Source organism: Polypterus senegalus, chromosome 2, assembly GCF_016835505.1.
Source record: "Polypterus senegalus isolate Bchr_013 chromosome 2, ASM1683550v1, whole genome shotgun sequence".
Lineage (NCBI taxonomy): Eukaryota > Metazoa > Chordata > Cladistia > Polypteriformes > Polypteridae > Polypterus > Polypterus senegalus.
Genome location: NC_053155.1, coordinates 269,199,296 through 269,224,419, shown reverse-complemented (window position 1 = coordinate 269,224,419; position 25,124 = coordinate 269,199,296).

The following is a 25,124-nucleotide window of genomic DNA, read 5'->3' as shown; positions in this document are numbered from 1 at the left end:
AGCATCAGGCATTAGTAACTTCCTCATGGAGTCCGATGGGGCAATTGAACCTCAGGGTGTGAGATTTCCTTTGTCTGTTTAACTGCATCAATGAGCCTTCACTGAGTACTTACTCTGTGCCTATATATTTGAAACACTTTTCTTTAGCACATATATTTGTATTTGATTTTTATGTTGATTGCCTTCATAACCCTAAAATTGTATTTCCCTCTCTTTTTTGTATTTTTGCTGAAAGAATTTGTTTGTCTTCCTGTCACATTTCTTTCCCTGGTATTTTTTTGCTTAAGGGGTTCTGTATATGTATTTACAACCACAACTTGGAAAAAGTTATGACAGCATAGAAAATTCAAATAAAAGCAGAAAGCAGTGATCAGTAAATGACAGTTAAAGTTTTTGTGACTGGAAAACAATACAGTAATCCCTCCTCGATCACGGGGTTGCGTTCCAGAACCCCCCGCGATAGATGAAAATCCGCGAAGTAGAAACCATAAGTTTGTATAGTTATTTTTATATATTTTAAGCACTTATAAACTCTCCCACACTGTTAACATTATTAGAGCCCTCTAGACATGAAATAACACCCTTTAGTCAAACGTTTAAACTGTGCTCCATTACAAGACAGAGATGACAGTTCTTTCTCACAATTAAAAGAATGCAAACATATCTTATCTTCAAAGGAGCGCCCGGGAGCAGAGAATGTCAGAGAGAGAGAGCGCTAAGAAAAGCAAACAATCAAAAAATCAATACGTGCTGTTGGGCTTTTAAATATGCCGAAGCACCGCCGATAAAGCAGCATTTCTTAGAGGAGCGTCCGTATCCTCTGTGCAAACAGCCCCTCTGCTCAGAGTGAGAGAGACAGAAAAAAGCAAACAATCAAGCACCGCGCGAAGCACATCGTATATCATTGAGGAGTTTTAGTTAATATGTAATACATGCTCTGATTGGGTAGCGTCTAAGCCATCCGCCAATAGCGTCCCTTGTATGAAATCAACAGGGCAAACAAACTGAGGAAGCATGTACCATAAATTAAAAGACCCATTGTCCGCAGAAATCCGCAAACCAGCGAAAAATCCGTGATATATATTTAGATGTGCTTACATTTAAAATCCGCGATGGAGTGAAGCCGCGAAAGTCGAAGCGCGATATAACGAGGGATCATTGTATAACATATTTGATGTTACAACAAATAAATTTTATAATTTTTTTCAAATATAAACACTTTTGATTCTTGTAACATTTAAAAAAGTTGAACAGCCAAGATCTTACCACTTTACAATGTTGTCTTTCCTTCTCACAACATTTAATAAACATTTACTGTAGGTACTGAAGACACCAAGTGGCTTATTGTTTCAGGTGTAATTTTGTCCCATTTTTCTAGAAAAGAACTCTTAAGGTTTGCAATGGTATGAAGTCCTCATTGTCGCATTTTGAATTTCAAAACACAGCATGCGCTCTTAATTGGGGAAAGCTCAGGACTGTAGGCATACCATCTTCCTATGCAGCCATGTCTTGATAATGCACACAGAATTTGGTTTGCCATTGTCTTGCCAAAATATGCATGGGTGCCCATGGAAGAGATGTTGTCTTGAAGACAGCATATGCTGATCCAAAATCTGAATGTGCTTTTCAGCATTAATCGTACCTTCACGGAAGTGCAAGTTACCGTTGCCCAGGTCCAGGATGTGACATGCATTTCTTCCAAAAAAAAAGCCAAACACTAAAATATTGCATTCTCCACTACACTGCGTGATGGTCCATCCCAGATGTCTCTGAGAGAAGTCAACAGCACATTTAGACACTGATAAAATATGCCTTATTTTTTGCACAGTACAGTTGTTGCTGGCATTTGTGGATATAACTACAGATTGTGTTACTTAATAAAAGTTTGGCAAAATACTCCTGAGCTCACAGGGTTATATCACTTTTTGTTGAATGATGGTTCTGGATGCAGTGACGTCTAAGAGATTGAAGATCATAGGCAATCAGCTTAGGCTTGTACCTTGCCTTTTACACACCAACATTTCTCCAGATTCCTTGAATTGTTTAATTATATCATTCACTTCGGAAACAAACCACTTGAAAAACATTGTTTTTAAACTTCTACAACAACAACAACAACATTTATTTATATAGCACATTTTCATACAAAAGTAGCTCAAAGTGCTTTACATAATGAAGAATAGAAAAATAAAAGACACAGTAAGAGAATAAAATAAGTCAACTTTAATTAACATAGAATAAGAGTAAGGTCCGATGGCCAGGGTGGACAGAAAAAACAAAAAAAAAAAAAAACTCCAGACGGCTAGAGAAAAAAAACTAAAATCTGTAGGGATTCCAGACCATTAGACTGCCTAGTCCCCTCTGGGCAAAATAACATTCTTATGCATTTCTGGGAAAATTAGTGATCCCCAGCCCACAATTGCTCCTAAAAACTGGGCTTTTCCTGGGTGCATCTTTATACCAAACCATGGTTACAATCAAGGATCTAATAAGATAGGAACCAGACAAATGGAGAGTAGGGGGACACAATTATTGACACCTTTTCCCTCTTTATCCACGGAATGAAGGACAAATTGAAGGATGAGCTTTAATGTCACTTCCTCCACTCAGCTGCAAATCCCACTCCTTTCACACTGTCAGCTGCAATATACTGTATAATACTGTGTTTCATTCACCTGGAAGCTGGAGTGAAGTCACAACGAGTTGACTACGTTCTGGATTAAACATTCAGAAAAGCAACACAGGAGGAAAACCTTCATTGTGCTTGCTCTTTTGGAATGCAGACAATTATTGAAGCTCATGTTACACAGAATTGTGTGCATCCAAACACTGTAGTAATACGTCCACAGACAGAGGTTGGGCAGTACTGTGTTTACAACTGATTTAGTGAGACACAAATCGATAAAAGGCCTAATGAACAGTATACCATAATACTACAGCTTTCACTAAAGTTTGTGGAGTACGTCTCCATTTTGGATTGATGTCAAAATCTGATGGATAATACAAAAGTGAAGACTTAAAAAGTATGTTGGCCATCACAATTCTTTTTTTATTTATTTTTTGGGATTTTCTGAATCACCACATTAGCCCTCAACCCGCTATCTAATGTTGTTTGCATCATTTACTGTACTGTATTGTTTGTAGTATAGAATAAAAGCTATAATTAGCTGTGCTAGAAGTTTTGGTTGATTAATGCAACATACATTTTATTTTGTTTTCAATAAAGCTTGCCATTTATTTTTCAATATTACTTCATTTTGTTTTTTCTTTTTAGATATCAGCACAATGTATCAGTGTATCAATCAATGTATCAGCTTCTAAGCTCTAATAAGCAGTGGCTGACCATCATGATAACCTTAACCAGCATATTATTTTTTTTAAAGAAGAGTCAGAGGATTATAAAAGTAATAGCAAGTATGTACATCCTTGCATGTCAAAATAAATGAAAAATACAAAATGCAGCACGTTTGAATGAGGGTGGCACCTTGGTGTGGTGATGACTGGCACTGCCTCACAGATCCAGTGCCCTTGGTAATGCATTGCCAGGCTGTCAGGGTGGCGCTTGCTTGCTCTCCACATGTCTAAGTGGTTTTCACTCAGAGGTTCCTCCATACTGTATCTCCAAAGGAGATAAGTTACTTTAATTGAAGATTCTAAATTGGCTCCTCAAGGGTGCATATGTTAGTGATGTACTGACTCCCTGTACCGAGTTGATTCCTGCCTGATTTCGATGAGAATGTTACATTTAGTTATTCATTTGAATGTAAAGGATTAAGGATAGATGGCTACCTCACAATGATTGAGTTTTTAACATACTTTTTGTCTTGCAATTATTACTATTTCATGTAATGTAACAGTAGTACTAATTATGATCACTGCAATATTGAGATACAGTCAGAACAACTTTGACTTACTTTTATTCCTCCTTTACAAGTGGAAAATAATTTAGACCTCAATGTTTTAAGGAGATTTACCCTTTGTGGATTTAGCATATCTTCTTGACCTCCAAAGAAGCAGTTCATCTTGGTCCAAAGTAGCTCTTTGAGTTCATTACTACTGACGTGTGACTTTCAGCCTCACTTTGTTGTGTTTGGCAGCTGAAGTTGTCCTCCATTATATCATCAGGGGTCAGGCTTTTGGAGTACTTATTGAAGATCAGTGCCATTGTGATTCCCATCTCTCAGACTTTGTGGTCTACTGTTCAGGTCCTAGGGGCCAACACATGAAATATGGAGCTGTATCACTTTGCAGATTATAACTGATTTCAAAGTGTCTCTCAGTTTAGCACCCTGGGTCTATAATTTCCATCCATTTGAAGCACTGTTGATAACTTCATACACTTCTGAGACTAATAACTTGCACACAGTTGTTACATTTCTGTTTAACTTATAGATAGTGTGGGATAATTTTGATGTGTTCAAGAAGAATGTTGGCCATGCCACTCCAAACATTAACATCAACATCAAGTGCCCATCCTCCTCTGCTATGCAACTTGTGAATAATTGGAAGCTCACCAATCACTAATAAGGTTTGTCACCAACTTTCCCAAGTAATTATTATTTCGGGCACAGGTATATCATTGAATGCCTTAAATTGTATTAAAATCAGGGAGCACTTCAACAGACATTAGTCTTTCTTCAAGAAATGTAACCTCCTGCCTGGAGAACTGACACTTCACTCTATTTAATGAAATAATGAAGTCTAGTTAGTATCTGTGCTCTCACTACAGCACTATGTGGACTTTCTTATTTAATATTTGTCTGATGTTTTACCAGACTGTAATGTCATAAACATACTCTCACACCTTTGAGGGTTTCCATAGCATTATGAAATATGGCAGGTGCTGAAGAAATCCCACAAAGGCACCTCTGATAGAGCTCATGTTTTTTATTTGATGCTTGGGTTTTCCATTTGGTCTGGTATAACAATACACATCCAATCCCTTTCCTTATAAACCTCATTCATGTGGCCCAGTGGGTCCAAGAAAGTTTCTTGCTCGCTGCTGCTACTGCTGGTGTGTAATAATGGACAACATAATAGGCCAAAACAACCGATTTTCTTGTTTTTACCTTATTTGATATTTTTTATCATGAGTTTTGCTTCTTGTTCCTTCTTCCACTTGTTTTACCTATAGTAAAATTTGTCTTCATAAACTGATGGACACACCGGTACACAGACACCAGTCCTTTTATTAAGGTGGATATGCTGATTTCTGTCTTTCCAGGTGTTTCTCTCTGTTGGACAATTATAATGTTAAAATTTGCAGTGGATTGTATTTTCTAATGCATGTAGTGTTAAAATACTGTATATTTTTCATTCCAACAGATGGCACATCACAAACATTGTTTTTACGAAAGCCCATAGTAAATGGTGTATAACAGAGACATAGCAACTGAACGCATATATAGATACGCAGACACACACAGACACTTGTCCTTTTATTAAGGTGGATTTGCTATTGATTGTATACAGCCAATAAAATATATAGTAATTAAAAGAGTAGAGACTGTAGTATACACATCAAAAAGGATGCACAAGTAAATTCTGAAAAACAATTCAGGTTTACTAAATTTCAACGACAAATATTGACCAGGCTGTGAATTCAATACCTCTAGTTTGAAATCATAATCTGTAAATAAAATAGTCAAGAAATGTGTCCCAATTAATGCAACAGTCATTTTCAACCTTCTATAAGCTTCACACCTCTGGCTAATTCTGATTGCCCAGATCAAGTACTGAAACGGGAAAACAATAACTTTAATAACTTAATAATAACTTAACAATAACTTTTAAAGAGAAAAAAAAATATCCTCAGCAATGCCATGCCATAATATTGTAGCTAACTATCTCTTGAAAAACACAATGACTATTCAAGGGTATTATGAGCAAAATAAGCACTAGATGTTAAATAAACGGTTCACCTTTCAGCATGATAATGATCTGAGCTCACAGTCAAGTCTTCAGAACAAGTCTCTGACAGTCCTTGAATTTTTCAGCCAATGTCCAGACTGAAACACAAGGCCTGAAGATGGCAGTTTACAGACACTTCCTATCCAGTCTAATGGAACTTGAGAGGATCTGCCAAGAAGAATGGGATAAACTGCCCAGCCCCATGTGTGCAGATCTTGTAGATACTTACCTAAGAAGACTCAAAGCTGTAATTGCTACCAAAAGGACTTCTACAGAGTACTGATTTAAGAGTATGAATACTTACAGTTTTTTGATTTTCAATAAATTTCCAACCCTCTCTGAAAACATGTCTTTTTCATTATGGGTTTCATTAGGGTTATTGAGTGTTGATTAATGAGCAAATAAATCAAGTGTATCCATTTAAAATGATGTATCCTCATACATTAATTGAGAACAGGTAATCCACACATTTCCTACACAGGTGGAGACCATCAATACATTCGGCGAGTTGGTAGAACGATGAGCTGCAAATGAGCAAAATTAGCCTTAGATTTATAAAGGGGTAGAACCCTTTTTAAATGTCACCTTTTTGATTTTTTTTAATTAAAATGTTGCTGCGTGGCTTTAAGTTTCGTAATTTAGCGCTGATGTACAGTCTTCAGATTAGCTAGAGAAAATCTTCCTTTAAATAGATTACAATCTGAAATAATGAAATATATTAGAATCTGAGACAATAAAATGTGAAAACCATTGTGGTGGCTGAATACCTTTTCAAGGCACACAACACACAAACACACACACATACATATTATACTGTATGTAAATACTTGCAAATATATATTGTATTATTGATGATTGTAAATATATGTTTTACTTGTTTTTACATTTTGTGTATATGTGTGTAAATGTGGCATTCTACATACTTCTGTCCATTGTTCTAAGGAGACATGTAAATAAGAATTTCATTGTACTATGTACACATGAGAATACACTTGAACCTGAACTTAGTAGCTGTAAGGTAGGGATTTTCCCTAAAGTACATATGACCGTCTATCGCAGAGGTGTCGAAGAATGTTAATATTAGTTGTGGCCGTCAAAAAGCCTGACAATAGAGACATTAACTGTGAAGAAGCTCTTAGCAATTATTAGAGATTTGTGACATTTTCTTGAATTCTACAAAACACCATAATGATGTTCTGTTAGCTAGGACCAGAGCATATTACAGCTGGGCCATGTACAAGGTGAAAAGAATTTCTGGACAAGGCACCTTTCCATCACAAGGCACAATCATACCCAGAACCATACTCACTCATACTTTTCAGTTTTGAAAAATAACAGCAACCAATGTAAAACAAAATCCCTCTGGTGAAAACCTCACAAAGGCATGATGAGAACATGTAAGCTCCACACAGTTAGAAAGGGATTTGCATCAAGGACTCTGAAGCTGTTAGACATCATTGCTGACTACAGAACCGTTCTGACAGAATATTTTTCTATATACCATGATAATAGTTTGTTCTATGGTCTATAATGGCTGATTTGCTTAACAAATAATTTTTATTCAGTTTTACTTATGAAATACTGTTCTAGAGCATACGTACATACTGTTTTTGTGTCAATTATAATAATAATAATAATCCTAAACTGAAATTATCAATCAGAAAAATGAATAAAGTATAATAGTACAGTGTGCAGATACATCCTCTCTCTCCAAGTCCCTAGTCCTAGTCACTGTTTATGTGGAGTGAGATCCATTGGTCACTTTAAATTTGCCAGTTATGAGTGACATCGGTGGTCTCCTGTAATGGACTGACCTGTTATTCCTGGTGGATTCTTGTTAAAAGATACTGTAACAGTGAAAATAAATTTTTGTGTAATCTTCCCGGTGCCTTGTCTTTTCTGAAATGGTTTCACCCTACATTCCAAGATAGATAGATAGATAGATAGAAAGAAATCATATCTGTCAAAGTCATATTGAATGTAAAACAGACACCACTCGATTATTTCGGAGGATTTATTGATCAAAGGCCCTGTTGCCCACCCAAGGAAGCCATGCCATTGTTCTGATAAGACCTGCTTGTGTTTACCTTCTAATTTGAAAAGGCCTGCAGGCAGCAAGAGAAAGCTAAATCTCCTCTCAGTGCTTATCCAGTTTTTCCACCTGCCACAAAACATTTAATTTTGGACAATACCTTCAGTAGACAATGATTGCCGTTGGCAGCTTTACACCATCAATACAATATATCAAAGTAAAAACTACTGCTGGAGAGAAGATTTGTAAAGCAACCTGATAAAACTGGTGCTAATCATGAGACAAAATTCTGAAAGGTTTGCCAAAAAAAGAAGGTAACTATTTAACACTATGGAGTAGAAGGAAACTGCTGGGTATTTACTGTGTATTTCATGTTTTAAACTTGTTTTTATTACCTAATTTGAATGACATTGCTGTAAATGATAACTTACACTCAAAAGCAAAAATATATTGGCATAGTAGCTACATGGTTGCATGTCAGACATAATGTTCTGGGATTTAAATCCCGCAGCAGGTAGTTGTCCACATGTAGTTTGATATCACTGAGAGATTTTCTACTTGGTTTATCTCCTAAAGTCATACAGGTTAGGCTAACCGGCAACTCTAAACTGACATCAGTGTGCATTTTTGAATGTTGCATCCTAACTGGTTCTGTTTCATTCCTTGCACCTAGTGATATCTGGATACACGTCTACCCCTTGAGACCCTGTTTTGGATTAAATACTGTGATTTTTAAGGATGAATAAATGAATGAATACTGCCAATGATCCTGTGCAGCTCAGTGGTACAGTGGGTAGTGTTAATGGCATGTGACTTGATCCTGAGAAGGTGTATGATCATTATGTCAATGGGTTTACTCTGGTTATAAGGTTATAATAATAATAGTAATAATAATAATAATAATGTATTTATATAGTATCTTATCATAGATTCAAGGTCACTTTACAAAGATAATCATGCAATACAATACAAGCATAAAAACATTAAAATAACAGAATGTATCAGACAAGTTAGAAAATGTAGTATAATACATTGTTATTATTTTAAAAGATAAACTGATGAGTAAAGACTGGTTGGTTTGAATAAAGTAATGATAATGTTGCGCATAAAGATGTGTTTTGAGGTTGGACTTAAATGAGGATACATTTGAACAGTCACAGAGACGCTATGAAAGATTTATTCAGCTAGAGCAAAAGAGCCGTCTCCCACAGTAGACAGACAGTAGACAGACGTACAAGGGCTCTCCTAGAGAGCAACACTCTTTGGATTGGATGCCCCCCAGAGATGGATGCCCGGTGAATTTCCCCTTGGGATTAATAAAGTATCTATCTATCTATCTATCTATCTATCTATCTATCTATCTATCTATCTATCTATCTATCTATCTATCTATCTATCTATCTATCTATCTATCTATCTATCTATCTAAGAGTAATAGAAAGCAGACCAGTGACTGAGGGTCTGAGTACGCGTGCAGGTTTGAAAAGACAGAAAAGTTCAGAAATGTGAGAAGGAGCAAGGCTGTTGCAGACCAAAGACACTCAATCGCCAAAACTTCTTCTTTTACTAGAAGGATGCCAAAAGCCAGATGCTGTTTTAGAAGTTGGTCAGAAAAATATTCTCGATTGCATGGAAGACTTATCAATACACATTCAAACTCTCTAACATCAGTCCAATTTATAGTTAATAATCAACCTAAAAAAACATCTCTATGTTGTGTGAAAAAAATTAGAGTATCCTAAGAAAACCTTTGTGCACAGTGGGAGGAAGTGACCTGCAACTCTAACTCTAACTCTAACTACTGCTGCATTGTGCTCTCCATGAGCGAATACGTGTCAAATGTATCTGGTATGGACAAATTTATTTGTAACGGAATCCCATTGGCAGTGAAATAGATGATGGTCCAAAAAAAAACATGAAATGGATAAGTAGGTGATTTAGTGTCATGAGTAGTAGCACCACTTCATTTTTTCTCTTGAACCTCTGCAATATCTTGTTTAGTGTATAGTTTTTATATTCACCTATGCTCATGGCAGTTTTGCTTGAAGACTCTTTACATCGTTACATGCTGTCTGTTTGATTGGCGTCAGTGCCGTGCAGAGGCTAGGAGTTGCCCGGGGCAAACCCCTTGATTGTATGCCAACTAAGGCGAGGTGCTGTCAAAGTGAATGGTAAAGAAGGCATATGAATATGAGAAAGAAAGACATATTAAATGAGAAATAAACACTTTATTCAAATTAAGTATTATTTAAGTTCATTTCCCCAAATTAGATCACCTCTCCGAAAACAATTGTACTACTTCATTTTTTAAATCATCTGTGAGGAATTGTTTTTCAATGCTGATTAAAGCCAAGTTAGTTAGATGCTCTTGTGACATGGAAGATCTGAAAGGTCAAGAACCCTGATCAAACTCCTGTACATGCAAAAATTATAACATAACCCAGATTGACACTGGCTACACAGACTACATACAGTGGTGTGAAAAACTATTTGCCCCCTTCCTGATTTCTTATTCTTTTGCATGTTTGTCACACAAAATGTTTCTTTCTGATCATCAAACACATTTAACCATTAGTCAAATATAACACAAGTAAACACAAAATGCAGTTTTTAAATGATGGTTTTTATTATTTAGGGAGAAAAAAAAATCCAAAGCCCTGTGTGAAAAAGTAATTGCCCCTTGTTAAAAAATAACCTAACTGTGGTGACAAACATGCAAAAGAATAAGAAATCAGGAAGGGGGCAAATAGTTTTTCACACCACTGTATTTCCCTGACTTACCTTACTCAACTAGCTAGAAAAAGAACACGAGAGATGAGGTGAGTGAGGTAAACTCAGTCTCAGAAAAACACTTCACTGCACCAAAAGTTGGACATCTTTCAAAGTCAGAGCATCTTTCACGCTCTGAAGCCCTTTTCAAAGTCATTTGACTCATGGGTTCAATTTCCTGTCCCATTTCCTAATGTTGTCAAGAGAAGGCCTCTTTTCACTGCGCAGGGCCCGGTCAGGCCCGGTGCGAGCGCTTCTAGCTCTTATAAGTCATAGTGCTTCACTAAGAATGAGCTATAATAATTGAAATTTGTTCATATTAAATTAAAATTATTTTCAAAACAGGGCTCTCCTAGAGAGCAACACTCTTTGGATTGGATGCCCCCTAGAGATAGATGCCCGGTGCTATCGCCCCCTCATTCCCCCCCCTCTGCACGCCACTGATTGGGGAAGTGTGAGTGTGTGTAGCTGTGTTTGTATTTGATGGCAGGCTGAGGCGAGAATCTGCTGAGTTTGGTTAATATTATGTGGTGCAAGGAATAATTTTGATATAGATAAACTCATCTACTATCAGCAAGATGCATCATAACTTATCACTTATAATGGAACTGCAAAATATTACAAAAACAGGAAACTTGTGCTATAAATGTTTGACTTTTCACATCATCAGTAAGACTAGTCTTAGCTTCATGAAAGACAGTCTTCATTTTTGATTGTCATGATTTGTTTATTAAAGTGAGTATTTATAAACTTAATAGACCTGTTATTATTATTCCAAACCACTTTAAACTACTATATCTTTTTTATTTGAAAAGATGTTTTATGTAAATAAATGTTGCTGGTATTTTATAGGATTTGTTCTTCTGTGGTGCTGGCTAGTTGTGCTGCAGCTCAGGGTTCATTTTGGGGCCTCATCTGGTTTGTTTATTTGTCACCCTCTGTATTTAGATCCACAAAATGTGTTATCATCCATCTATCCATTATCCCACCCGCTATATCCTAACTACAGGGCCACGGGGGTCTGCTGGAGCCAATCCCAGCCAACACAGGGCACAAGGCAGGAAACAAACCCTGGGCAGGGCGCCAGCCCACTGCAGATGTGTTATCAGTTTATGCAAATAATATACAATTTTATCTCCATATGAAGCCACATGATAGTAAATGTGCAAATATTGTAAACAATTTTATCTCTGACATTAGGTGTTGGATGGCAATCAGTTGTATTAAAATGTAATGATGATAACATTGGAAGATGCTGAGATATTATTTTACGCTTTTGTTTTCAGTTGACTAGATTACTGTAATGCACTCCTCTCAGGACTACCCAAAAAAGACATATCCTAACTAGGAAAAGAAAATCCGAGCACATTTCTCCAGTTTTGATGTCACTACACTGGTTGCCTGTGTCATTCAGAATTGACTTTAAAACACTGCTTATGGTTTACAAAGCCTTAAATAATCTCGCTCCATCTTATATATCGGAGTGTCTGACATCTTATATTCCAAATTGTAACCTTAGATCCTCAAATGAGTGTCTCCTTATAATTCCAAAAGCTAAACTTAAAAGAAGTGGTGAGGCGGCCTTCTGCTGTTATGCACCCAAAATCTGGAATAGCCTGCCAATAGGAATTCGCCAGGCAAATACAGTAGAGCACTTTAAAACACTGCTGAAAACACATTACTTTAACATGGCTTTCTCATCTTAGTTAAATCATGATGCTCTGTATATTCAATTATCATTATTATTCATGGTGGCTCTAAAATCTGCACTAATAGCTACTTTCTCGTCTCTTCTTTTTCTGGTTTTCTTTGGTGGCGATCTGCGCCTGTGCCACCATCACCTGATCAAAGCACCGTGATGTTCCTACATTGATGGATTAAAGGCCAGAAGTACACATGACCGTCATCATCAAGTTCTTGCATGAGAACCCTGAATACAATGAGGATTGATTGAGGTCATTTATGTTAGGTAGAATGCTTAGAAGGGGCTGGGCGGTCTCTTGGCCTAAGAATCCCTGCAGATTTTATTTTTTTCTCTGGACATCTGGAGTTTTTTTTTGGTTTTTCTGTCCTCCCTGGCCATCGGACCTTACTTTTATTCTATGTTAATTAGTGTTCCCTAATTTTTATTTTAATTTTGTCTTTTTCCTCTTTTTTCATCATGTAAAGCACTTTGAGCTACATTATTAGTATGAAAATCCATCCATCCATCCATTTTCTAACCCGCTGAATCCGAATACAGGGTCACGGGGGTCTGCTGGAGCCAATCCCAGCCAACACAGGGCACAAGGCAGGAACCAATCCTGGGCAGGGTGCCAACCCACCGCAGGACACACACAAACACACCCACACACCAAGCACACACTAGGGCCAATTTAGAATCGCCAATCCACCTAACCTGCATGTCTTTGGATTGTGGGAGGAAACCGGAGTGCCGGAGGAAACCCAGACACGGGGAGAACATGCAAACTCCACGCAGGGAGGACCCGGGAAGCGAACCCGGGTCTCCTAACTGCGAGGCAGTCAGCTCAAGTCAAAAGCTTCAAAGTGATCATTTAAATATAAATGATATAAATCATATAAATCATTTGAACAAAGTTAAATAAAGCTGCATTTGATGATTTTATTCAATATGCTGTGCCTGGGGTGAGATCTTTACTTTCATTTACAGATGCGGTACAGCTGGCGCATGCTTTTGTTACTAGTAGAAGTGAATATTGCAAAAAGGTCTGCAAAAAGTACAGAACTATGCAAAAGTATGAAATTTGTTGTTAAGGTCAAAAGAAAGATCCATATCATTTTAATTAGGAAAGCACATTGTCTTTTAAAATTAAGCCTTTCCTCGTTTATTAGGCTCTGATTGATTTAGTTCCTGAATATATTTGAGACCATCTAACTATGTTTCAGCTCAAAAGGGATCTTTCTTCTAGTGGAGCTTCTTTTTTTAGCAATCCCCTTCAGTTCATTTTAAACGTAGACTTATTATACACCCAGAATTCCTTACCACAAGCGACCTACTCTTAGCTTTTGGTCGAATTTAAACACTTATTTTTTGTTTGCCTTTTTATACTTTTTAAATGGTATGTTTTTGTTTTTAGTTATTTATGACATCTTCAATTTGAATTGTTTGCACTCAGTCTCCAAATAACATTATCAATAGCAACAATTATACATATTGGTTAAGCCAATATTACACAACAGATTACCAGCAGATATGGAACGTTGAAGAATACAGCAAGTTACCAAATGCAAGGACAACAGCTCAGAAATTGTGCACAATGAAAGAGCTTCCAATTCAAAAGAGTGAAATTGGCACTCAGTTTGTATAATGAATGCTAAATTTGATAAAATGTACGTAATGCATAAATTTCAACATCACAGGTGTAGTGGGGTTGTGTGTGTTTTTTATACTATAAAAAAGTCTGCAAGAATAATTGTGTAACCTGCAAAGGGATGCTAAAGTTAGTAAGGAGCAGTTTGCCAATATCAAAAGCAACTTTGTATATATAAAAGAAGTTGTTATATAGCCAAATATTCAACCAAAAGATAATGTAACAAGGAAAAATGATTTCTTCAAAAAATATATGACATATGCAGAGTACAACAACAACAACAACAACATTTATTTATATAGCACATTTTCATACAAACAATGCAGCTCAAAGTGCTTTACAAGATTAAATAAAAAGGAATAAATAAAAAATAAGATTAGACAATAATATTATACACTATGTAACAAAGAAAAATGTAAAGTTGGACGGCCAGGAAGACAGAAAAAAAAAAAAACAAACTTCAGATTACAAAAAAAAAACAGATTACAATATAAAGCCATAAAACTATACATTCAAATAAATAAATAAAAGCATCTATGAAAGAATACATGAAAACAATAAGTAATCAGAACAATTTAGAAGGATAAAATCTATGGCACTGAGGAGGCAGTTCTGAAATGGTGCCTGGATATCACCAGGGAAGCAGTTCCAGAGCCAAGGAGCAGTACAACTGTCTGACTTTCCACTGAAGACAGGAGAACTGAAGGGAGAACAAGAATGCCAAAAGTAGAAGAGTACAGTAAGCAGACTGGTGTATTATCTATAAAAAGGTATTTTAAAGAAGTGGGAGCAGATTATTGAGTGCTTTGCTGTAGACTTAAAGTCTACACAGTACTTGAATGGGAGCCTTTTATTTTTTAATAGAAGAGTTTTGGTGTGACTGTGAGCCTCAGTCTGACTCAACAAGTGTGCGACAGAGTTTTGAACTGCAGCCTGTTTACAAGTTTATTCAGGATACAAGACAATAATTTGTCCTTTATGTGATCAATATATAAATTAGCCCAGCGTTTCTCAACCTTTAAGTATTTGCGACCCGAGTTTTCATAACAGTTTTAATCGCCCCCCCCTAAAGTTTTTTTGAAAGGAGCCCACTAATACCAATTTGTTCTTTTTTAAGTAATGATATATCATAGATGCATATTTTATTATACCTACTTAACTTTTATCGACATTTATCTAACTCTGTATTTATTTTTCTAGTATCAGAATGTATTTTAAGTTAATTTGTTTTGGTTTCAATAGACGTATTTTTCAAATTTTTGATTCTTGTTTTCTTTTCTTCATATCTTCACGCCCCCCTTTTTGTTACTTCACATCCCCCCCGCCCCGCCCGACAGTTTGAGAACCACTGAATTAGTACCTAAGCTACAGAGTTGTAAAGCAACTGCGAGGCGCTCAGACTCACTGAGATTAATAATGGTGTTTTATTTTGGGGATCCCATGAACGCACTCAGTCTTGAATTGGCCTGCACACTCACACACAGAGATACATAATGGCAGTTCAATCAAAATAAAAAAGAATGTATTGAATTGTGAATGAAGAAAAAAAAATGTAACGAATATTGGGCATGCAGAAACCCATCTAAAACCTAGATGGTGATAATTATTTAACTACACAGGTACAAAAGAAACTCAGTTAAATACTAAACACTATACTAATCACTATAAATAAAAACTCATGTCACAGACCAAAACACTGTACAGTTTCTCAGCTGCAGATGATGGGGGTGAATGAAATTACACATCTGTTATGAAAAGCCTCCTGAATGAACTGCAAAGTTTATCCTACTGTACTTATGGAATGAGTTTGACAGTTTTGCTGAAGATTATAGCATGTTTGAAAATGTTGACGAATCCAGCTCAGTCATTAAACCATAGAAGCAAGCAGTCATAAAACAGAAACACAAATCCAGTGAAATTGTAATCCTAGCAGGAATCTTTTAGTATGAGGGGCCAAACAGGGTATAAATCATATATTTTTGTGTGTAAGCTATCAGCTAGTGAATATATATTACTGGTTTGTGTGCGTATACAATACTGGTTTCATTCATATGAAGTAGTGGTTAATGTCTGTATATTATCGGTTTGTATATGCATACCATTGGTTTGCATGTGAACTATGTTGATTTGCACGTGTATATCATTGGTCCAAATACGTTTGTTATTGGTTTGTGAATGAACTGCATTGGTTTATGCTTGCATGTTCATTTGTCTATGAACTGTATTTACTTGCATGCAATCAGATATTTATAAACCAATAGTAGTCATGTAAAAGACATGTAAAATGTTTCCAGTGCCTTTAACACCATTCTCATTGACTAGAGAAAATGTTCAAGGCCTTTGCATCTTGATTCCCTCATAATCTCCTGGATCATGGACTTCCTGACCAACAGACAGCAGTTTATGAGGATGAGGGACTGTGTGTCAGAAATGGTGGTGTGTAATACTGGAACACCTCAGGAAACTGCCCTGTGTTCCCTTCATGTCCATTCTCTACACTACAGACTTCCATTACAGTATCAGTGCTTGCTGCTCACAGAAATGTTCAAATGACTCCTCCATAGGCTGTATTAATAATAGAGATGAGTCAGAGTACAGGAAGGTTGTGGAGGACTTTGTCTTGTGGTAGAGGGAAAACAACTTGCAACTCAACATGAGCAAGACAAAGGGGCTGGTGGTGAACCTCCAGCATGCAAAGCAGCCACTGTGAACAGTCACCATTCAGGGGGGACATATGGAAGTGTTGAATAGGTATACGTACCTAGGGGTTCACATTACAAACAATCTGGTCTGGTCAGACAACACAGTAGTGCTGTGCAAGAAGGGGAAGAGCAACCTACTGGAATTGTTCGCTCATTGCATTCTGTTTTTCTACACAGCAGTCACCTGGGAAGCAACTTGAGCTCAGAAGAAGAACCCTGGACACACTAGAAGCTCTTGTGCAAAAGAGGATGGTGGCAAAATTGGATTCCGTCATGAAGATTCCCTTCCAAACCTCTACATCTACCTCTATGTAAAGCATTCAACTCAGTTGATCGAGCTGCCCTATGAGACATCCTGTGACTTTGCGGGATCCCCTTAGGGTTACTGGATATCATGGCTGGTCTGTACACTCTTACTGTGAGTGCTGTGCAGAGTGGAGGCAGAACCTTTGTGTTTTTCCCATTTGATTCTGGGGTTCATCAGGGGTATGTTTCTTGCTCTTACTCTGTTCAATGCTAGCATGGACTGGGTGTTGGGCAAGTTTGTGGTGTCCAGCAGCTATGGGGCATCTGTTAGTGAAGAAAGATTCACGGATCTTGACTTTGCTGTGATCTTCGCCGAGTCAATGGAAGCTCTGATCAGGTCTCTTGAGAGACTGAGCGAGGAGTCCTGAGTGTCTGGGCTTGTGGGTGTCCTGGATAAAAACCAAGATCCAGGCTTTAATGACCTTTGGGCACAGCCATCAGCAGTGTGTCTGTTTGTGGGGAGAGTCTTGACTTTGTTGAGAGGTTTACTTTCCTTGGCAATGACATTCATGTCTCTGGTGACTCTTCCTATGAAGTCAGTAGATGGCTTGGAAGAGCATGAGGAGTCGTAAGGTCACTGGAAAGGGGTGTGTGGCACTCTCAATATCTATGCAAAAGGATGAAGGTCCAAGTTTTTAGAGTCCTGGTGCGTGACATGGACGCTATCCAGAGATCTGAGCTAAAGAGTGGACTCCTTTGGTACTGTGTCTCTTCGGAGAATCCTTGGGTACCACTGGTTTGACTTTGTGTTGAATGAGCGGTTACTCATGGAGTCCCAAATGAGGCACATTACCTGCATTATGAGGGACTGTCAGTTGTGACACTACAGCCATGTGGCGAGATTCCCCAAGGGTGATCCGGCTCACAGGATCCTCATTGTTGAGGACCCAAGATACTGGACCACATCAAGGGGATGCCCATGTAACACCTGGCTGTGGCAGATAGAGGGTCATTTCCATAGGGTGGGACTGCCTGGGGGGGTTACCAACCAGGATCCCGAGCGGTTTTGTTGTGTGGTGGGTGCGGCAACGTGCTGTTCCAATGCATCTACCAGGAGATGAGGTCTTAGAGCACTTTTAGCCACAGGGTCATTCCACCACTGGGGGTCTTTACTCCTCACTGCTATCAGGCAATTCAATGCTTCTTCCCAATGTGCTCTTTAACTTTATTTTGAAATATATGCACAATAAACATTTATTTATTTATTATTTGATTGATTGGCTGTATGATTTGTCCTGTGAGTAGTTTTCTGGTGTATGCATCTGTATTTCCCCATGGGATTAATAAAGTTGATCTAATCTAATTTAATCTAATCTAATCTAAAAACAAATATTGCTATAACATTTGTAATCAGACACATACACTGAAGTTAGGAGTTTAACACTCATTCTCCAGATTTGTATTGGCTTTATCTTCCATTCTCTATGGTGCTGACCATCCTTTGGGATAAGACCTATTCTACTCCTGACACCATACACTACCTTCGAAACATACCTTCTTTGCACCTGCGCCCTTGGCCTCATGCCCTCCTTCTCAGTCTTGGTTCACCTTTTCTTCCTCAGCCTTTCTCTTCATCTTCTACCCAAACCACCTTAGCCTATATCTCCTCAGAAGAAAATCTATCACCTCCACACCAAATTGCTTTCTCAACTCAGCACTAATCTGCCTCTCACTCTGTGAAACACCAGCAATGTACCTGACTTCTTATCTCTGTTCTTTACAGCTTTTCTTTATGTTTTACATGAAGGGTTGCTTGAAGGCAAGTGCAACCTTTGAAACAAATGTGGCAAAGGATGCAGGATACTGAAGTAGTTACTGTAGTTATTGTTAATTTATACGTCACCAATGGATTTGGTTTGGAGAAAGAAGTCCTACTGCTACTTAGGTGGCATGCTGAAGACAGATGGAGTTGAGGGTACAGCAGTGATAGCCAGGGTAAGAAATGCATGGAAGACATTCTAGCAGCTGTCCCAAACTCTGACTTCTAAAGGAGTCTCCCTGGCACAGAAGGCTACAGTTTATTAATGGTGTGTGAGAAGTAGCATGCTCTCTGACATCTCTCTGTGTGATTTATACCTTAAAGTGTTATAGAAAATACTTTATCTGGATATTTTGGTTTATACCAAGTTTATAAATTTGAGACATGCTGGTTGACATATTTGGATGACTCAGATCCTTCTTATTCCAAGGATGAAATATACAGTAATGTGATATTTATTATTGATAAGACAAAACAATAACATTAACTAAATACAACACCAGGAGTAGTGCAACAGAGTAAGCTGATTCTCAATTACGTGTTCTCAGCACTAGAAATCAGAAATATGATACAGATTTCTTTTATTAGACTGCATATTTCTTAAGATAACTTTCACAAATATGACTCAGTTATAACAATTTGAACAGTACCATTATTTAGATAACGAAATTCAACTGCTTTTTTTAAGACAGATGTATGTCAAAGTCTGTTCCAAACTGCAGTCCCAAGTGAATAAACAGAGGATTACAGAATTAATGCACGGTGTTCTGGTCCAAAAGGTGAAATCACTTATATTTTTCAAGTAACTCCCTTTAAGGAATATTGGCAGACTTGGTGTTTGGAGAGCTCCCTCACTTGGAAGGAGTTAGAATTCTTCTAAAGCTTTTCCGTGTATTTTGGAAATTTTTTGATTAATTACGGTGGCATTTGTAAGGGTTGAGGGTCACACCTTAATTTATATGTCCATTGTAACCTACTCTTAACAGTCTATAGACATTTATTAACTATATTTTTAACAATAATATATTAACATTAAAAGTAATAAAACTCTTGAAAGGTCTTACTGTAATTCTTCATTATTTTATATCATGGTTAAGGCTTTGGACTTCAGACTCTGTGGTTGAGTGTTCAGATCTCACTACTGAAAATGTCTAACCGTGTCCACGTCCTTTGACCTGTCTGTACTCCAATTGGAAAAACAAAAGTAATATAACCAATATTATCATAAATGTTGCAAGTCAACCTGGATAATGGTGTCAGCCAAATAAGTAAATGTAAATGTAATAAATGTTAAAAAGGCTAATAAAATGCTTTGTCCTTGCTGACTGTTAGTAACATTTTCTACTGGCTACCTAAAATAAAGTGTTGCCCTAAATACTAAGAGCAATATTTCACAATAATATAAATTCTCCATGCCGTCTAAGGATTCTGTGAATGAGCCCCACCAGAAATTTGATCAACTTTTTTATTTCTTAAAATGGTTTCTGTTTTAATGTGTAAGTAGAAGTGTGCTTCCCCTTGCAGATTTTTTTTTTTTTTCTCCAGCCGTCTGGAGTTTTTTTTTGTTTTTTCTGTCCACCCTGGCCATCAGACCTTACTCTTATTCGATGTTAATTAATGTTGATTTATATTGTTTTCTTATTGTGTCTTTTATTTTTCTTTTCTTCATTATGTAAAACACTTTGAGCTACTGTTTGTATGAAAATGTGCTATATAAATAAATGTTGCTGTTGTTGCTTTCTGTTCGTGTATTTTTGCTGTTCAAGATACATTTTAAAGATTCATCTAGTTGCCTTAGCAAAGAGGTCAAATAAATCAGTTATCAAGGCAAACAGGAAGGCCTGCAAATATCCCATAACAGAGGCAAGCCTGAATAGAATCATGAAGTGCTTTCAGATCAACTAATAAATAAAATGTTATGGCAGTGAGAAAGGAGCTTGTTCTGCTTAGATAGACTTGCTATTCCAATCCTACAGTAACTATTAATGCAAACATAAAAATGCAGCAAATATATTTATTGAACTCAGTTATCCTGTTAGAATCAAGTGATTGTAAAAGAAAACAAATGTAATACAGTCTACTGTAAAATGATCAAATATGACTTGTTCTCAAATAATTTCAAACAACATGTCGTATTGTGTCAGATTCCACCCTGCTTACTCCTGAGTCGCTGTGGGTGCTGGAGCCTATCCCAGCTAGCAAAGGGCACAAGGGAGGAACAAACCCTGGACAGGGCACCAGCCAATGAAGGGTGAATTTGAGAGCAGATGTGTTATATGTTTAATGTGAACATTTTCATCATATTGCAAGTAAAGATATCCATTTAAAAACATTCACCGCTTTGCCTATTTTGATGACCATCAAATGTTCAGATTAGACAGTACTAGATCCTAATGGTCTGATTATTTCTACCCCCTCAATCCAATCCTGATTAACACAAAACAAGCAATCTAAGAAGGCTTCTCTTCCTGCTGGTGTTTTAACATATGATGTTAAAAGCAGTCACCGATTATATACTGTATACTGTATTGTGGCAGACGACCAGGGAGCTTGCCCCTCCAGGACAGCCCTATGATGGAAGGACTGGGGGAGGAGACATATTGGGGACAATACCTGGACAGCAGCACTTCCGCCACACCAGAAAGTGCTGCAGGAAGCTCTTCAACACCACCTGGAGCATATCCGGGTACAATATAAAAGGGGCCGCTTCACTCCATTCGGAGAGCCGGAGCTGGGAGGCAGAAGACAGAGCATGCGGCAGAGGAGTTAATGTGGTTAAAGAATAGAGAAAAAGAAAAGACAAAGAGAAGGACAAAAAGGGAAAAGGACTGAACAATAGTGCTGTGGGTGACTGTGCACGGTGCTGTAAAAGAAAATAAAAATTAAACGTGTATTTTGGGACTTCTGTGTGTCCTGTGTCTACCCAAACCCGACACAGACAGACACAGGACACAAGTTAAGAGCACATTTCCCACGTGTGCAGGACAGTTCCTAACACTAAACACACTTCTCTCTTTCTTCCACTCCTCCTGGCAAACTTCGCCTACTCCCTCCCGACTCTGGTTCCCGGAGTAGTGGCTGCTGGCTCCTTTTATAAGGCATCCGGAAATGCTCTGGGTGCACATTGACCCACTTCTAGCAACACTTTGGGGTGACAAAATGCACCATTAATTTCATTTTTGCTTATGTCAAACTATTCATGACCTGTAAGATTAAAGTTGTTGGGTTAGTATTGGTATTTTGTGTTCTGTGATGAATTTGAGAGTACCGGCTTATAACAAGATGAATGGTTTGGGTATTCAAGTGTAATGTTTGATGCTATGTGTGACAGTTACTGTTTCAGTTTGATTTCTGATCAGACTTTTAGATCTTGATAGAGCAGCAACCAAAATATTACATTACAGTTTTTCATAAGGAATAATAGGTGCAATAGGTGATCTATTCACAATTATATAATATCAGAGTCATCAAACTATAAACCATGCAAAGAGCCTTGGTATTTCATGCACAGTATTCCATGGCTGAATCATACGTACCACAGCACAAGTATATCACAGCACTGTAACCTTCGATGCATAGAGGTCTACCCCAGGTGCCCTTTAACAAGATATACTGTGGTAAAAGATATGGATTCATTATAAACATTTTATCACAGGATTTTTCTCCTTGAACAATTTGCCAAAGATGTACAGTAATAATTTATTCCCCAATATAAAGAAAGCTGCAAGGATTTGCTAGCGATTATTGGGTCCAGTTACCTTTTCTCATACCCCTGAAATAAGTAAGCGAATTGAAACTGCACATAACAAAAAACACAGGAATCTGACCTTATGGTGACACTGCTTTATTTGCTGTAACTACTGAAATCTTTTAGTGCAAACCACCCATTATGATAAAATCTAACAACTAACTATAAAGGGATTACTGCTGACATTTTATTTTGGCTGTCCCCTTCCTGGTAAATATAAAACCATACCCTTTTTTATGATATCTTACTAAGGTCAGAGGAAATGTTCTGTACAGCTTTGCATTTCCCTACCATGCAGTGTAATCCGGCATCTATTTTCTTTTTCATGTCTTCTTTCAAGAAGTGTATCAGATATGATGCCCTACAAATGATAGAGCTTTATCAGTGGTTCCCACATTAGTGAGTTAGAACATTTTAATACTTAAAAAAACTGCTTTATAAATATGTACTTTTTCTTATTCTTTTGGCTGCTCCCGTTATTGGTTGCCACAGCGGATCATCTTCTTCCATATCTTCCTGTCCTCTGCATCTTGTTCTGTTACACCCATCACCTGCTTGTCCTCTCCACCACATCCATAAACCTTCTCTTAGGCTTTCCTCTTTTCCTCTTCCCTGGCAGCTCCATCCTTAACATCCTTCTCCCAATATACTTTATAAATATGCACTAAATGTATTAAATGTACAAAATAGGTTGTGAACATAGGTAAATAGTATGTATATAATGTTTTTAAAAACTAAATCTGTTTTTAATAGTAAAGTTAATACCCAGTTACATTAACAGTTTTACCCCTATTAAAATGAAAAAATAACTTTTATCACTGTCTATAGTAAAGCTTTCGTATAGTAAGAATGATGCTCTTTGATTATGTTCATTTGTGTCATAATGGCAAGCCAGATATGCAAGATGGCCTGATGTGTATGAGTGTGTCACATCATAAACTGGCATAATATGTCCTGTATATATAATATTTAGAAAATAAATGAGTAAAAGGACTTTCTTTATCAGTGTAGCAGTCTCCCAAGTAGAAGCCTTCACCCCCTGTTTTAATGCATTGTGGAAGACGGGGCGCTATTGAGCCCCAAACCCCAAACACAACCGACATACACAGTCATTGGTTTAAATCGTGGATTTTATTCAACCAAATACTTTCTAAACAATTTAGAACATAAATGGATGGTGAATCTTTCCTTTTCTCTGTTCTTCTCCCAACTCCTCTTCCTCTCGCAAGTGTTGTCCTCTGCCTCCCAACTCCGACTCTCCTATACAGGAAACCTGACTTCTTTTATGCAGGAGAACTTCCGGTGCTACCACATTGTATCCAGGAAGGGCTTCAGGTGGAAGTTCTTTAAAGTGGGGACGGTCTGTTCTTACAGCTCCCCCTAGAAACACTCATGACCACAATAGGGCTGTCTCACGGGACTACAATTCCCGGCCTGCCCTGTAGGTATTCTTGCGGGCAATGTAGCCCAGGAAGACTGCCATTTGTTGTATCGGCCTTTTCCTAATTACCTGGCCTAAGAGGCAGAATTGCAAAAGACCATATCTGAATCTGCCTCGCAGTTAGGACACCTGGGTTCACTTCCCGGGTCCTCCCTGCGTGGAGTTTGCATGTTCCCCCCGTGTCTGCGTGGGTTTCCTCCGGGTGCTCCAGTTTCCTCCCACAGTCAAAAGACATGCAGGTTAGGTGCATTGGCGATCCTAAATTGTCTCTAGTGTGTGCTTGGTGTGTTGGTGTGTGTGTGCACCCTGCAGTGAGTTGGTGCGGTGTCCGGGATTTGTTCCTGCCTTGTGTCCTGTGCTGGCTGGGATTGGCTCCAGCAGACCCCCGTGACCCTGTGGTAGGATATAGCGGGTTGGGAAATGACTGACTGACTGACATATCTGAATCTGACAAATAAAAAGAAACGATTAAAATGGACAAAAGACCTCATACAATGGATGACAGATGACTTTAAAAGGTCAGCATCCTGGAGTGATCTTTTCACTGTGGCAGATGACACTGTAATTTGGCGTGTAGTTGAGGAGGAAGCTAACAGAGGATCTGAAAGGCACTTGTTTCTCACACTACAGTTTCTAATGTCCTCACATCTTCTTGTGCAGTTGTGTACCTGGACCTTCCCTTTCTTTTTCTGTCCTGTTAGTTCCAGTTTGCCCTCTTGTCTTAATTCAACTATAGACACTTTTGTATGAAACATTTAGTTTGTTGGTAATCTATCACATGGAATAGCCTTATTTCTGCAAAAAAGGAAAAAAAAAATATTAGATGATGGGATGCCAGTACCATGCAATCCAAGTGAACAAAATAACAGGTGCAATAATGCAATAATAATAATAATAATGATGATGCAATAACAAAGGTTTCTCTGATAACTAATTTGCATTTAAAATGACTTATTAAGCATAAACTAGGGAAGCTGGCCATTCCCATAGGAAAATGTTACTGCTCATACATAAAACTCATAAAACTTAAAAGATTCCCATGTTTGTTTCATTTAAGAATCAAGTTTGTCACAGATGTTTCACCTAGAATTTCTTAGGAGAAATAGATTTAGACAAAAATGAAAC